This window comes from Leuciscus leuciscus, assembly GCF_965113295.1.
Source record: "Leuciscus leuciscus genome assembly, chromosome: 3".
NCBI lineage: Eukaryota > Metazoa > Chordata > Actinopteri > Cypriniformes > Leuciscidae > Leuciscus > Leuciscus leuciscus.
The window spans coordinates 6,695,097-6,711,606 of NC_138727.1; positions in this window are offsets into that span (position 1 = coordinate 6,695,097).

A 16,510-nucleotide genomic window follows, 5' to 3' on the forward strand; every position below is an offset into this window, starting at 1 on the left:
CTCTTATTATAGGGGAAGAAAAATGGGTGACCGGGACTCGGAGATCATTTCTCCGAGTCCCTGAAAGTGCTAGTCGCTCTCTCCAGGGAGGTGAGTGTTTCAGTGGGGTTTATACTACGCTATGACAGTGGCTGTCTCTCTTCATTAGAGCACAGGCCTTTGCTCCCTCAAATGGTAATTCAGCAGCGCAGGATTGTGCTGAGTGAGCAGAGGAGGATTCTGGGTGGGCTGATAGAGACGAGAACAGAGCCGGAGAGATGAGATGAGATCAGGTTTCACTCTCCAGGCCAGTGGTGGGCGACCTCATCCGCAAAGTACCCCTGAGGGTCTGTGTTTTCATTCTAAATGCACTTGCCTAAACAAATACAAAACTCAATTTAATGACAGCAGTTAGAAAACACTAGGACTGGAAGTTAATGAAGGTGCACACAATAGTGGTTTATAGGTAAATAAAACTATGCAAACACTGAAACTGAGGAAAAAATAATATTTTATATTAACTTTTTTCTCTAAATCAGAGCACAGTTGAGTCAAATTCATTTGTCAGAGAACTGATCATAGTCCAAAAAGCCGTTCTCAACAAAGACTAAGCTTTTAATAATCTTTCAAATTCTATGAGAATAGTGAAGTCCACACCACATGACAGAAATGACACAAAGGGATGATTCACATTTCATGAATGATTTCAGAACGAGCCAATCAGAACTCTTTCCGGGCTTTAAAGAGATTGAGCATTTAAAAAAAGAGAAACAGAACGTTACTGTGGGTTGGTGTGGATGCTAATATAGTTATCGTTATCTTTATAGTTATTATTCTTGGTGTGAACAGTCCTAAATAGTGATTTTAATGGGATTTAAAAAAAAAACATCAATAAGATGTTTAAGAATCCATATATTCATCCATTTAAACATGTATAGGGTAAATGTTCATTTCATGCTTACTTTAAGGTTAATTGTAAATTATCATTATCAAAAAGAACCTGGCCAGAGCTGTTCATTGTTATCTGTTGATCAGGTCTTTCATCAAAGCTGGACAGAGAGTCGCAAGTAGCAAGTCATTTAGCAGAGGTTCTCCAGACCAGAGCTACTTAAGCACTCATGTTACATGAACAATCCCCTTGGAGGAACCTGGGGTTAAGTGCTTTACTCAAAGCCACAATGGTGATGGGTCATGGTTTGCTCCTGACAGGGCTTGAACATGCAACCTTCTGATTACCAGCCCTAAACTGCATTGGGATGTGGTGGATAAACATTATGGAGCGTCATTGTTTAACAGTCACAACTTATTAATTGAATCCACTTAAATTTGTAAAATGGAAATGAACAGTTGTACAGAATAATAATCAGTAATGTTATGCCTACTATAGATGGACCAATCACAATTCAATATGCAAATATCATGATGACATCACAGCATTTTGAATGCTAAACACGCTCGATTTAATTTCCCTCAGTGCGTTAATGGCCAACTTTAGCTCTTTATTTCCACTCTGTTCATTTTCTAGCCAATAATCAAGTTAATAATTAAAACAGTTTAAGTGTCTGAGCTTGGCATAGCCTTTTATAAAAATATCCAACACCATTCAACACAAGTAAGTTACAGAGTTCAGGTACTTTTGACTCCATATTTTTTTAAATTGCAGACTCCCACTAAAATGTAAATTGGCGTAGTTAGTAAAAAGAATAGTGTACTTAAACACTGCTTGTGTTGAATACTGAGGAGCTGTAGTTAGTGAGTGAACATTAGGTCATCAGGTTAAAGTGACACGGGTGCTGTCATTCCCCCATCAACAGTCATCATTGTCTCGTTGTGAATTTAAATCTCTGTTATTGGACTACGACATGTTGAAATATTTAGGCATGCTCTTCAGATCTCACTGTTCTACTCATTGAATAGAAGCTCATCTGATGCCAGAATCAGTACATTAGTTTTTACACAGTCATCTGCTTTTCATTGCAATGCTTATGTGCTTAAAGGAACCTTCCTTTTTAAAACTCTCTATTACACAAGGTTATTTAATCAACTAAATGGTGGTTTGCTTTACAAACCCTTCTGCTTATTTTATCATAAGTTTGGACACTTGCTGATATAAATTAGACTATAGTGCTACTGCTTCCTAACTGTGTTTGTCTAATAGGTACCCCCAGAATCAGAACCAAAAAAAAATCCTTTTAGCTTATAATGGGTTTAATTAAGCGTAATAGTATGGACATCTTTACAATGATAGCTTTTACAATGAAACGACTCAATAATGTGGGTTTAAAACTGACTCACCAAGTAGCATCCTTATATATCCCACTTTCCTTCCTTAAAATAGTAACTGAATGTGTTAAGCTGAACCAATACTAACATGTAATATTATAAATACATTTGCATTGGAGGTCTTGTTTTTCTCACATTTGCTTTGTTGTTGTCTTTCTCATCTTCATAGTGTTTGGGCCTTTTCTGTAAGTTTATGCCTATTTGGATTGGGGATCTTATTCTGAAGCATTACCATTCTTTTAATGGCTGCCCTAAGATGAAGGGGAATTTTGTTCAGTTTATTGTTGTTGTGTTCATCATCTTCTTCCTCTTTTTATTACTTTCTGGGTGTTTTATAGGTGGATGCTTATTGGCCCAAGTCATGAGTCTAACTTAAAGACTCTTTAATGGTCTCTAGATATAGTTCAGTTCCCTCCTTTAAAGCTACACTGTGTAATATTTTAAGTTGATTTTTAGCAAAAACACTTTGTTCTTTCAAAATTATACATTCTCATTAATGTGTAGTCACTTCAACCAACTAATTAAGTATTCTCATAAGTGTATAATCTGCCATTTAGAATACATACGAGCGAGTCGCTCAAAATGGCGGAAGCCATGTTGCACATCCATCTTGAAAATACATTAGCCAAAGAGGGACATACCTGGAAATTCAAGCTTCGCCTTTCGCGTTTTTACACTCAGTGGCACCGTGACGAATGCGAGGGGGAGATTACTCGCGACTGCCGGCAGATTTGAAATAATACGGCCACCGCAGGAGTTAAAACGCCCTCGGAATGGGAGGGGCTAGAAAGTAATATTCAGTTGGTAGCAGTGGTGTAGTCTAGTTTTTTGTAGTGAGTATACTCTAATATAACACCCCCCCCCCCCCCCCCCCCCACCCCACCACCGCCGCATACTCACCCAGCCCAGAGCGTCACCCCATAAGCACCACCACACTCACTAAGGCATACAGTATGCATCGACATGTAATTGAGAGCATTATGAAATACTAAGTGTTATCAACTTATTTATTTGTTATATGAATATGGTCCCTGAAGCACAGGTTTTATCAGTTGACAATTATCAACAATTAAAAAAAAAAACATTATAGGCACAAATACAAATTTACTTTTAGAAATGGTGTTTTTGAAAAAAATGTATTTTAAAATACATTTTACTGTGCAATAATTCCTTTCTAATTAATTTGAGTTAGACCGAACTTTTATTTTGGTGGGTTGTAGACATTTGAGTTTCTGTGTGTTTTAATAAACTATTATTATTATTATTATTATTAGGCCTGAAGTATACTCAGTGCAATAGTAATATATTTATGTTATAATTTCTTCAAGTTATACAGAACTTTTATTTTGACAGGTTGTCGTAAAGACATAACAGTTTCTGTGTGTATATGAAATGAATGAATGACGATAGTTTTATCAAATGAAATGGTGAAATTCTCGTGAAGTGACTCTCATAGCAGCTCTGCGATGAAATGCACATGTGTAGCTTACATCATGTCTCAATACAGTGAAACGCTGAAAACACCACGAGCGTGAGTCACGCGTGCTTCTGTGTGTGTGTGTGTGTGTGTGTGTGTGTGTGTGTGTAGCATACACTGAGCGCTCATTCCCAGAGACGCGTAGAACAATTGCAGTCTCTTTTAGCTTTAATATTCATAGACACTAGTCCATATCGAGATTTGATTCATTGTACAGCAGCTACTTTTGATTTATTCATTCAAAAATAGCCTAATTCCGTGACGTTCTGCTTTATATAGCAAGTTCCATTTGTGACTGGATTCCGCGATTCGATCCGTCGCTTCGCAAACACAGACGGGGTGAATTTATGAATGAAAGTGTGAAAGTTCTGACACAAAACGAAGTTGATACGTATCCTCACGCTTTTTTTAAGTGGGTATACGCAAATCCTTGGCCTTTTCTAGTGGGTATACGGCGTATACCTGCGTATCACGTAGACTACACCACTGGTTGGTAGTCATATACAAAATCACCGCTAGATGGGAGAAAATCCTACACAGTGTAGCTTTAATGCAAGTCTGATCATTTAAAAAACAAAATATCACTCTTCTTCTCTATGATCATTCATGTATGTAGCACAACAAACGCTTATTTTTAGTCTATTGTCATATCTGTCGTTAAATCAGCATATAATGATTTCTGAAGGATCATTTGACACTGAAGACTGGAGAAATGATGCTGAAAATTCAGCTTTATTTCGATGGTCCACTTTAGACATTCTACTAACTATTCATGGATTTCATCAGGTCCCTTTCCACAGGTGTATTAATCAAGCACAATGCAGTCTGCATTCATAATCTAGGTGCTTGATTTTATACACCTGTGGAAAGGGACCTGATGAAACCCATGAATATGCAACTTTGCAATTCCGTGTTTACTGTTAACTATCTCTCATTAGAGTAAGACTGTCTGCTTAATATCTGCTAACACTTTATTTTGATTGTCCACCAACAGATATTCTACTGATTATAAGTAACTTTGCAACATGTCAACTTATTCTACCAACCCCAACCCTATAACATCTAACATTCTAATGAGAGTTAACATGTAGTTGCAAAGTTACTTATATTTACGTATACTAAGTGGACCATCAAAATAAATAAATTATGTTTTAAAATATATTTAAATAGAAAACATTTATTTTTAATTGTAATAATTCACAATATTATTGTTTACTGTATTTATATAGGAGACGTCTTTCAAAAACATTTAAAAATCTTAATTTTCATTTGAATATAGTGTAAGACCAGGAACATGCATTGAGAGTATATGGGGTCACTTTTGATTTGAACTTTAAATGGAAACATTTCTTAGTGCATGGTTTTCAACACAGTATTCACATGCAATTGCATAATTCACATTTGGCCTTGATCACATAAAGCATTGATTGAAGCAGCAGAGCTCAGTCGTCGCGGTCCGTCCGTGCAGCTCTTCTGAAGCACGCAGCGCAGGAGTTAAACAGAGAACACGTGTCTCAGGAACCCTGTGGCCTTCGTCAGCGGATAATTAAATCCCAGCCTATTTATTCTGTTTAATGTGGCTTTAATTCAATTACAGGCAGGGTCAGGGAAGGGGTCTCTGAAGCAGTGGAAAGAGAGAGACAGAGGGATGTTGTTGACACTGGACATTGATGATGTGAGCAATAACTGCATTAGGCTCCAGGACGAGGAGAGGGACAGAGGCAGATATGAATTGTGATTTAAAGGTTGTATCAGCGATTTCAGGCCCAAAAAAGGCCCAAACATAAATGATCGTCAAAAAACCGCGTCTCTGTAGGCAGCCTAGGCTCTGAGATCTGCACACAAAAACAATTGGTTTCACCAACCACTCAAAACCAAAATAAATAGTGTTCCAACCAATCACCGACAGGGGTGGGTGTTGTGAAGTTTTCGCGTGCAGCCGTCATAGGCAGCCGTGCATGAGCGCAAAACCTCACAACACCCACCCCTGTCGGTGATGACAACCTTTAACTTCATTTTGCATTGCATTTTGCTACCACATCAGTCTTCACAGCCATGGCGAATGAACATGGTAATCATAGCCCTAGCCATCCTTGGCATGTTCATATGAGTTCACGAGAGAAATAGTGATGTACAATTCATAATCCATCCTCTGTTGGATCTTTTCAATGAATCACAAAACCAGCCTGAATGATTCGTTCTCAAATCAGGCTCATCCGAATCTCTCACTGACTCCTGTCACAGTGGTGTTCAGTGAATAATGACGTGGATATAGTGAATGATTCATTCTGACTGGTGTTTTTCTATTGTTTTCTTTTCTTTTCTTATATTTAATGTAATGCATTGAAAAAGAATGAGAAATACAACAACAACAAAAATATCCTTTTGTACTCCACAGAAAAAAATAATGTCTTGTGGGTTTTGAACAACATGAAGGTGCGATTTTTTTTTTTTTTTAAACATTGTTTGCAGAGCATATAGATTCTGTCTTCACCTGAAAATTGCCATTGGAAATCTGTAGACGCTCAGTATTATGTGTGCTTAAGGACTAATGCATCATGAAGGACTGTCAGTGTAGACACAGATCCAACTGTTTGACCTATTGAATGCAGATCATCTTCAGATCAATAGCCAATGTCAGGAAGAAATCCACTAACAGGAGGAGAAATACTCTCAGTTATGGTATATTACTGTTATAAATCCATTTATTAGATTATATGTATATCTAAAGCTAACATTTATTAGTATTTTTATTTTTAATTCATTGGCTGGCCGACTAACAAAAGCTTGAAAACCTTAGTTGGTCTCTCAGCTAACCAGCTTAGACCAGTTACCATACAAAACAGCTTCTGGCACACACTTGATTCTTCTAGAGGGATTTGTATATTTAGTACCTATAAAATTATGCATAATCATAATAATCTATTGTTATTCTGTCATGTTTTCTCATGTGGCCAACAAATTTGTTGCTGTCACTCTCAAAGTTTATATGCAAGTGTTGACATTTTATATACTGAATGTTGAATTGCTATCTTGGCGTCGTGTGTGAACGTGTTTGATGGAGATCATAAACTCTATTTAGAGAGAGTCAGTTTGGCTCTGTTGTTGTTTGCTTTTAAGTGTGATGTGTAGGGAAAAAAGTCCCACAAATCATGACGAGAGCCAAATACAAAGCAAATAATGAAAAGAGGAGCAACAGACCATTAACTTTTTTGCCTCGTTGTGACATATAGTGCACAACAATATTGGGCTATAAGAAAGCAAACAAGGATATAAAGCTATTACTTGACGAGATTAATTGATCTCAAATCCTATAATGGTTTAATTGACTGGAAAATAGCAGATGGTTTGATAGCAGCGTCGTAAAAGAAGCTTGTCAGCAGAGCCTTAATAGCCTCTCTGTCCAATTTCAAATATTTCGCCTCACGTTTTATTTCCACCACCCTGCTCTACCGTTCTCTTCCTTTTGAAGAGAGAGTGAGGGAGAAAAGAAAACACTGATGTACTCCTTAATTTCACTTAGATCTATAGAGCTATCATATGTTTTCTTTCTCTTTATTATATCTCAGTCAGTTCATTGAAAATGTTTCTTTTTGGTTGTATTTTGAAGGTGAAAACAACATAAAGGCAATGATGAACAGGACGCTTAAAACGACTACCATGTTAGTCGTTATTGTTATTGAAGTCTTTTATTGAAGTTATTGTTTAAATGAATGGACAATTATGGATTTGTACACTTTCTGGGAATGTTGAGTTGGTTGATAGGACTTACAATGCGGTTGCTAAGATGTTCTGAGTGGTTTAATTGTATAGTGCTATGCTACTGAACGTGGATGTTAGGGCATTCTATCAGAATCCACATCAGAATACCACACCAGCGAGGAAAACCATCCTTGCATATCATCATTTTTTGTTCAAGAAGCTGTTTTATTCAGATATACATCACAATAGGGAAGAAAAGACGAGCACAACTTCCATTTCATGCCGACTTTAAGAATTCTGAATGTTATTTATTTTTTTGCATGTTGCAATGCAGCCTCCAGGGCAGTGATCTCAAACTCAGTTCCTGGAGGGCCACAGCTCTGCACAGTTTTGCTCCAACCCTAATCAAACACTCCTGATCCAGCTAATCAAGGTCTTCAGGATTACTAGAATCTTCCTTGCAGGTGTGAGTTGGAGCTGGTTGGAGCTAAACTGTGCAGAGCTGTGTCCCTCCAGGAACTGAGTTTGAGATCACTGCTCATCAACTCATCCCTCCACACTGGCACCTTCCCTACAGCATTCAAGCAGGCTCGGGTTACTCCACTGCTCAAAAAACCAACGCTAAACACATCATTGGTAGAGAATTACAGACCTATCTCTCTCCTACCATTCATTGCGAAGACACTTGAAAGAGCTGTCTTCAACCAACTAACATCCTTCTTGTCTCTAAACAACCAGCTGGATGTCAACCAATCTGGCTTCAAGAAAGGACATTCAACTGAGACTGCATTACTGTCAGTCACAGAAGCCCTACGGATCGCAAAAGCTGCTTCCAAATCTTCAGTCCTCATTCTCCTGGATCTGTCTGCTGCCTTCGACACGGTGAATCATCAGATCCTTCTGTCCACCCTCTCATCACTGGGCATCACAGGAACTTCACTCCACTGGTTTGAGTCCTATCTCACAGGTAGGTCCTTCAAGGTCGCATGGAGAGGCGAGGTATCCAGAGCACATCAGCTGACCACAGGGGTTCCCCAGGGTTCAGTTCTTGGTCCCCTCCTCTTCTCCATCTACACCACATCACTGGGACACATCATACAGGCACACGGTTTTTCCTACCACTGCTATGCTGATGACACACAGCTCTTCCTCTCCTTTCAACCAGATGATCCCACAGTAGCTGCACGGGTCTCAAGCTGTCTGGCGGACATCTCCACATGGATGAAGGAACACCACCTGCAGCTCAACCTGGCAAAGACTGAGCTTCTCGTCCTCCCTGCCAATCCGTCTCTACAGCACGACTTCACCATCCAGCTAGAGTCATCATTAATCACCCCATCAAGATCGGTCAGAAATCTTGGAGTAACGTTTGATGACCAGCTGACCTTCACAGATCACATTTCAAAGACAGCTCGATCATGCAGGTTTGCACTGCACAACATCAGGAAGATCAGGCCTTTCCTAACTGAGCATGCAACACAACTTATCGTCCAGGCCCTGGTCATCTCTAGGCTTGACTACTGCAATGCCCTTCTGGCTGGACTCCCAGCATGTGCGACCAAACCCCTACAGATGATCCAGAATGCTGCAGCTCGTCTTGTCTTCAACGAGCCCAAGAGGGCCCACGTCACTCCTCTGTTCATCTCTCTGCACTGGCTACCTCTAGCTGCTCGCATCAAGTTCAAGGCTCTGACGCTTGCTTACAGAACTATCACAGGCTCAGCTCCCTCCTACTTTCACTCACTCCTACGAGTCTACATCCCTACCAGACACCTACGATCGGTCAACGAGCGACGTCTCGTGGTTCCATCACAGAAAGCCACAAAATCACTTTCCAGAACATTCTCATTTACAGTTCCATGCTGGTGGAACGCTCTCCCCACCCTCATCCGGAATGCAGAATCCCTGACAACATTCAAAAAACAGCTGAAAACCAATCTCTTCCGTGAGCACTTAACCTTATAAAAAAAAAAAAAAAAAAAAAAAAAAAAATCCTTTCCCTTTGAAACATCACTTATCAGGCTTATGCTACTCTGAATAATACCAGAACTTCGTATTTTGAGCACTTCCTGCGTTGTTGTTGCTTTTGCCTCTTTATGATGACTCGCTGAACTTAGTCCTAATTTGTAAGTCGCTTTGGATAAGGGCGTCTGCTAAATGACTAAATGTAAATGTAAATGTAGGGTGTTCTGTGTTGTTGCTAGGGCGTCTCTAAGTGGTTGTTTAAGAATTCTGGATGTTTTTGCATGTGCAACGCAGCCTCTAGGGTGTTATGTGTGTTTGCTATGTGGTTGTTTGAGAATTCAGAGTGTTTTCACTATGCTGCTTCACTACGGTGATTTAGTTTTTTGTTTAGTTTTTTTTGTAGTATGTTGCTGTGCATTTGCTAGGGTATTTTATGTGATTGTTAGCATGTTGCTAGGTAGTTGCCTTAAAGTGTTCTGAGCGGTTTTTAACATGCCATTCATTTGCTAGGGGGTTGCTAGGGCATTTTGGTGACTGTTATATGGTTTGCTTAAGTGTTATGATGGTTTTAAACATGTTGCTGTGTACATGCTAGGGTGTTAGTAGAGTGTTGCTAGGTAGTTTCTACCCAAATACTGTAGTTACATCAGTTATCGTTATTATTATGATGTCCATCAAACAGCGTAAGAAGCTTTCAGGAGAGTTCAGTCATGTAATGTCTTTTTAATGAGGAAAGATTGGCATTTTTTTTGTAGGAGGGCTGGTTATTGTAATAACATTACATATCTCATCATATCACATTTTCCAGTCGAATGCAAATCTAATCAATGTATAGTAAATCTTGGACTGTGCAACCATATCGGAGGGGGTGGAATGGGGGTCTATACAACATGGAGCGTTCAAACAAAGGAAAATCTTCTTTCCATGCCTAACTACCCTCCACAAAAGCATATGCGCCCTAGTAAATAAGCAAACACCCACTCATCAACACGTGCTAAGCACCTGCAGCATCCTGGCCTCTGATGCACTGCAAAAGGGCTGAGCCATCGTTTTTGCTTTTAAGTGCTGGTGGGTGTGTGCAAAGGAAGTTGGATGCAATGTGGCAGCCATTAAAAATTAATTCAGGCCCCTGAGGTCCCAGACCACCCATCAATCTCCCAATGACCATGGCTGCATCTTACTCCGTGACAGATGCCCTGGAAATGGACAGGTTGTGTGTGACTTGAATAATCTCCGGCAAAACTGGAGCACGGTCAGAATGTGGAAAAGAGGAGAAGCGGCCAACAGGGCCTGTCTCTGTTAATCCTGAAGAATGGCCGGTAAAAGCGGTGGAGGAACGTGTCTCAAGTGAGTCTAGACTGGATGTAGCAAATGCTGAGCGGGCAGAGCTTTAATTGATGAGTGTGCATCTGTCACAGTTTTCTGAAAGGCTTTTGTATTGCTAATGCGAATAAAGAGAGTGCTCGTAAGCAGATCTCATGGCAACAGTTGCTTGAACAGAATGCCTTTGCCAAAGTGCAAAAGCTGTGGATGTCTCACAAGACAAGCTTAAAGAGATACTTCACCCAAAACTGAAAATTTTGCCACTGTCTACCATTTCTGTGGAATCTTATTGGAGATGTCTAGAGGAATGACAAAACTTTTTCTTTTTAATACGTTGAAAGTAGATGATGATTGTCTAGGTGAACTACATTGGTTATCAACCTATATCAATGTGTTTTTATTATTATTTACTTTTTAGAATAGTTTGAAATTGGATATTTAATTGTGTCTGCCTATTTTAAGATTTAAATTAAATTATGGCAAATATTTAAATCTTTAAGAGCACTAAGTCTTGCATTTCCCTTTGAGAGCACATGTTATAAACCATGTAGTTCAATAGAATGTCAGAATGAGGAAGAAAGGTGATTTAAGTGACTTTGAATGTGGCATGGTTGTTGGTACCAGATGGGCTGCTGATCCGGGATCTACTAGGATTTTCACGCACAACCATCTCTAGGATTTACAGAGAATGGCCCGAAAAAGAGAAAATATACATTGAGCGGCAGTTCTGTGGGTGAAAATTCCTTGTTGATGCCAGAAGTCATGGTGGGTGGTGGTGGCGCAATGGATAAGACACATGCCTTTGGTGTGAGAGACCCGGGTTCGAATCCACTGTGAGACACCAATGTGTCCCTGAGCAAGACACTTAACCCCTAGTTGCTCCAGAGGCGTGCGACCTCTGACATATATAGCAATTGTAAGTCGCTTTGTATAAAAGCGTCAGCTAAATGAATAAATGTAAAAAATGTAAATGTAAGTCAGAGGAGAATGACCAGACTGGTTCAGGCTGATAGAAAGGCAACAGTAACTCAAATAACCACTCGCTTCAACCAAGGTCTGCAGAAGACAACATGTCGAACCTTGAAGCAGATGGACAACAGCAGAAGACACACCGGTGCCACTCCTGTTGGCTAAGAACTGGAAACTAAAGGGCTGAGGCTCTACAAAATTGGACAATAGAAGATTGGAAAAATGTTGCCTGGTCTGATGAGTCTTAATTTTTGCTGCAACAATAAGATGGTAGGGTCAGAATTTGGTGTGAACAACATGAAAGCGTGGATCCATCCTGCTTTGTATCAGCGGTTTAGGCTGCTGGTGGTGTAATGGTGTGGGGGATTTTTCTTGGCACACTTTGGACCCCTTAGTACCGATTGAGCATCATATAAACGCCACGGCCGACCTGAGTACCTGAGTGGAACTGGAAATTTGCATCATGGATGTGCAGCCGGCAAATCTGCAGCAATTGCGTGATGCTATCATGTCAATATGGACCAAAATAATGGATTGTTTGTTGAACCTTGTTGAATCTATGCCACGAAGAATTAAGGCAGTTCTGAAGGCAAAATGGGGTCCAACCCCTGTACTTGTAAGGTGTCTCTGATAAAGTGGCCAGTGAGTGTGTGTATACTGTATACTGTATATCTGTGTGTGTGTTTATATATACATTTATTTTTGTTTAGTATTTAGTGTTCAGTATTTAGACTTATTATTTGATAGGGGCCAGGTTGTGTTCTTCTTCAAAAGTATTATATTAATCATGAAATTAAATAATTAATGAGCCAGGATCCTTAAATTAATTGGAATCAGAACCTAAATTCCCATCCCTAGTAAAAAAAAAAAAAAGTGTGTTTTATTTATGGTTAGTAAAATCATTTTTTTACTAAACTAACTTTATGTGAGCATGACTTTAGTGCTCTATAGTATATCCTCTCATGCTGAGTGTATTGCCGGAGCCATCACACCTCTCTTCACACAGCAATAAGTCCCTCAGGCAAACTCAAACCACACTGTAAGCCTGAAACCTCCATTCGCTCTGGGTCTCCATTTTCCTCCAATCGCAGGTTATGTAACGGAGGAGCGGTCGTCATGGCAACCCCTCCACTCCGGTGCCCCGGTGGATGGTTTGATGAGCTGCCAGCAGTCGGGTCACAACTAATGGCATTCCAGCTGTCTGCCATCAGCTATCCTCACCCAGCGTGTTCCCTCAGCACTGATCCAGGACCAGACTGCAGATTCCAAACCTCTTAACAAGATCATACTCCTAGATATGGAACAGAATTCTGCTCTCAGATCAACATTCACTCCTGGTTTGACCAAAACATGGTGCTGTTAGAGATTCAACTCGCTTATTAAAGAGGTTGGAGAATGCTCAACACCAGTCGTTCTCAACTCGTCACTTCCAATTTTTTTTTGTACTGAATGTCTGACAGGCCAAAGTTCAATTCATGCATTTATTTGCTAATGAGCTGATGATTCAAATCAGCTGTGTAAATAATGGAGCCATACAAAACCATTGTTCTAGACAGCAATGAGGCTACATAATCTGGATACATTTGAAAACGTATCTTTTAATCTGCATTTTGGTCTTCCATCTACACTTTAATAGTGTTTTTGTCATGTGAAAATTAATCTTTTTTTGAAGTGGATTTATCCCAAGTGGATACATTTTAAAAATGTTTTCCCATTGTAGTGTTGACTGTGAAAATGGTGGTAGCTATTGAAAATTATGACACATTTAGTCATATGACACATATTGAATCGATAGATTGGCTATCTATGTTCATACCAGTATGTGCCTGCTATGCACTATTCGCTTTCCCAGTTTGATAAAGATACATGTTACTTTGCATAATCTTCATATTAAATTCCTGCAAATGACAGAAAATTCTCATCAAGTTCCGCAAGATCAGATCTAAGCTGGAACATCTGAGATAAAGTTGATACTAAAAAGCACAACATTTGAGCAATGATTTTTTTTCTTTGGTTAGGAACTCATTCAATATTGATGATCACCTACTGTAAACTTTGAGAAGTTGATGCATGTTGGAACAGTGAAAAAAAATAATAAATGCAATTAGTAATGCTATTTTGATTAAATTCCAAAAGCAAGAATTCACAAGGAATTCAGCCATGTCACTTTTAATAAGCATATCGAGGACATTATTGTTTATAATGCAGAGTATTATGGTAAGCATTCAAGGAGGTATGAGTGTTATTGTAGGTTGCAAAACTAACCCAAGATCGATCTTTTTCTCAACAAATCCATTTGCTTTTCTCTTTGCAGCAAGACAACAGCAGTGATCAAAGGTTTCAGAGGAAGAGATGACAAAGGAGCGCAGGCACAGGTCAGTGCTTTTGAAAAATATATGTTTAACCTCGTTACCATCAACGTGGTTGTGAATGCATTAAACATTAGGCCTGATTTATTAGACACCTGCTTCTGCTGAAGGGAAAGATCCGCCCACTACACACACGACCAGAATGAACTAAAAAGAATGAGTTCAAATCAATGCAAAATCAATTTATCTTATTTCACACAAGGCTGCCTCTTAGGGATTAGACGCAAGAAACTAAATAGATCAACATTAGCGAAAGGAAACTAGGTTTTTTTTTATGACACAATGCTTGAGAATAATGTGACTTTAAAAAGATGATACTGAAAATGTATCCATAATGCAACTGGTGCATGTTTATGAATGCCATCGCAAGATTATGATGTTAGCGATGAGCAAAATTCAGAATTGAAGAATTGGCTACCGTGCAGTTCATGAGTGTATATATATATTTACACACACACACACACACACACACACACATTAAAGTAATTCCACTATTATAACACCTTATGATACTGTTTTGTAAAAAGTATGAAATACCATTTATGGTGAAAATATATCGTATTCAGTGGGACATTGCATGTGCTTTTATAGTAAACTATAAAATTACAGTGAATAACAAATTGTTAAAATAGTTTTTTAATAAATACAAAAATAAAAATACTAGCTGCCCTAAAAATCAGTACAACTGTTTTTCCTTATGTTTATATTTTATTGAATCACAATATTTTTTTCTTATTTTTGTTATTAATATGAACATTAGCATGTTAGATTTTATGTTTAGTTATTGTTTACTGCATGATCATAATAACCCTGATAATGTGTTGTCTTTGCCATAATGTACATTTTTAATAGTTATTGTTTGTGGCCATAAAGTCACTATTGATTAACTGCCACATTTGAACATTTTTTATTTATTTATGTTTTGGCATATAAGCTTGCTTTAATTTGCTCCTTAACGTCATTGCCCTTGATAGTGGTCATCAGTTTAAAAGTGTCCAGAATTTGGTAGCATTCTGTCAATCACAGTCTCAATATGATTGAACAAACATTCAGGCTTCTCAATCAAGGAATGACGCACAAAGATCTCTCTTTCCCCCATTCCTCAATGACTTTGATATATGCCTTTGCCACTGAATCTCATCTAATTGTCATTATGGGGTGTTGGGCAGTAATTAAAAGGGGCTTAAATGTTGCAGCACACCATTTTCTTTAGCCAAACACGCACACACGTACGTCTCTAGAGCCAGTCATACTAACAAGGTCAGATTTAGGGGTTGGTCGGGCACTGGGCTTTGAGGTGACGGTAAATGAGAATCGGGAGGAATTTGCAGCATCGCTTAAATCAGAACATAATGGTTTGGATGACAGCAGAGAGACGGCCATTGACAAACCCACATTAATCAAAGCAACCACATCTGCAATCTAATCGTTATCCTCATTTACCTGCAAGTGGCTGATTCAGGATTTATATTTTTTAACCCAATCAAATCTTAATCGCATTTCGCTTTAATCGATTGCGTTTAAAGAGATGATGAGTAATTTGTTTAATAATCTAGCACCCGTAATTATCGTTGCTTATTGCATAGTTAAAGCACCCTTCTTTCTCCGTTAAACCTCTCATGGGTTTTGTGGATGGACGCTGGAATAAAATAAGCAATGTTATACCATCTAATGAAAAACACTTGTTTTCATGTTTTACAATGCATTTAGATTTTTTGTAATGGTACAGTACTCTTCCCTGGTATATATATTTTCCGAAAATAAGTTGCACCTGACTGTAAGGCTATGTCACAGATGATTTGCCGATCATTTCCCTCTGATTTTAGGAATAAGTAGGGATAGGGATAGGGTTAGGACTCAATTTTTGGACAGGAATGTTCCAGGATCAGCTATATGTTGCAGCGATGCCAAAGAAGAACCACTTTTGGTTCCCCAAAGAAGCTTTCAGTGAAGCTTTCAGGTTCTTAAAAGAACCATATTTCTTTTCTTAACGTGAAGAACATTTAAAAAATCTAAAGAACCTTTTTTTTCCCCCACTCTAAAGAAACTTTTGTGCAATGGAAAGGTTCTCCATGAAACTATGAATGCCAATAAAGAACCTTTATTTTTAGGAGTGAAGCACTTAGTTCAAATCTCTAATCCTGAGCATCTAAGCATGTTCATTAGAAAGACATTTCCTCTTCTTGCACTATTGACTTTTTAGAGCGTGCATGTACAGATATGAATGTTCCGGTAGCAATAACCAGAGGAACATCAGGATATTGGCCATTAGTTTTGATGTTAATGTATTCATAAAACTGGCCTTCGAGAAAGTTATTTGGAAAATAGCTCTTCATGCGCACAAGACGGAAGTCATTTGTAATAAAAGTTATTGTTCTGTTTCAATGTTCACAATGATGACGTTGATCTTTCTCCAAGAGTGCCATCATTTAAGAACACATAA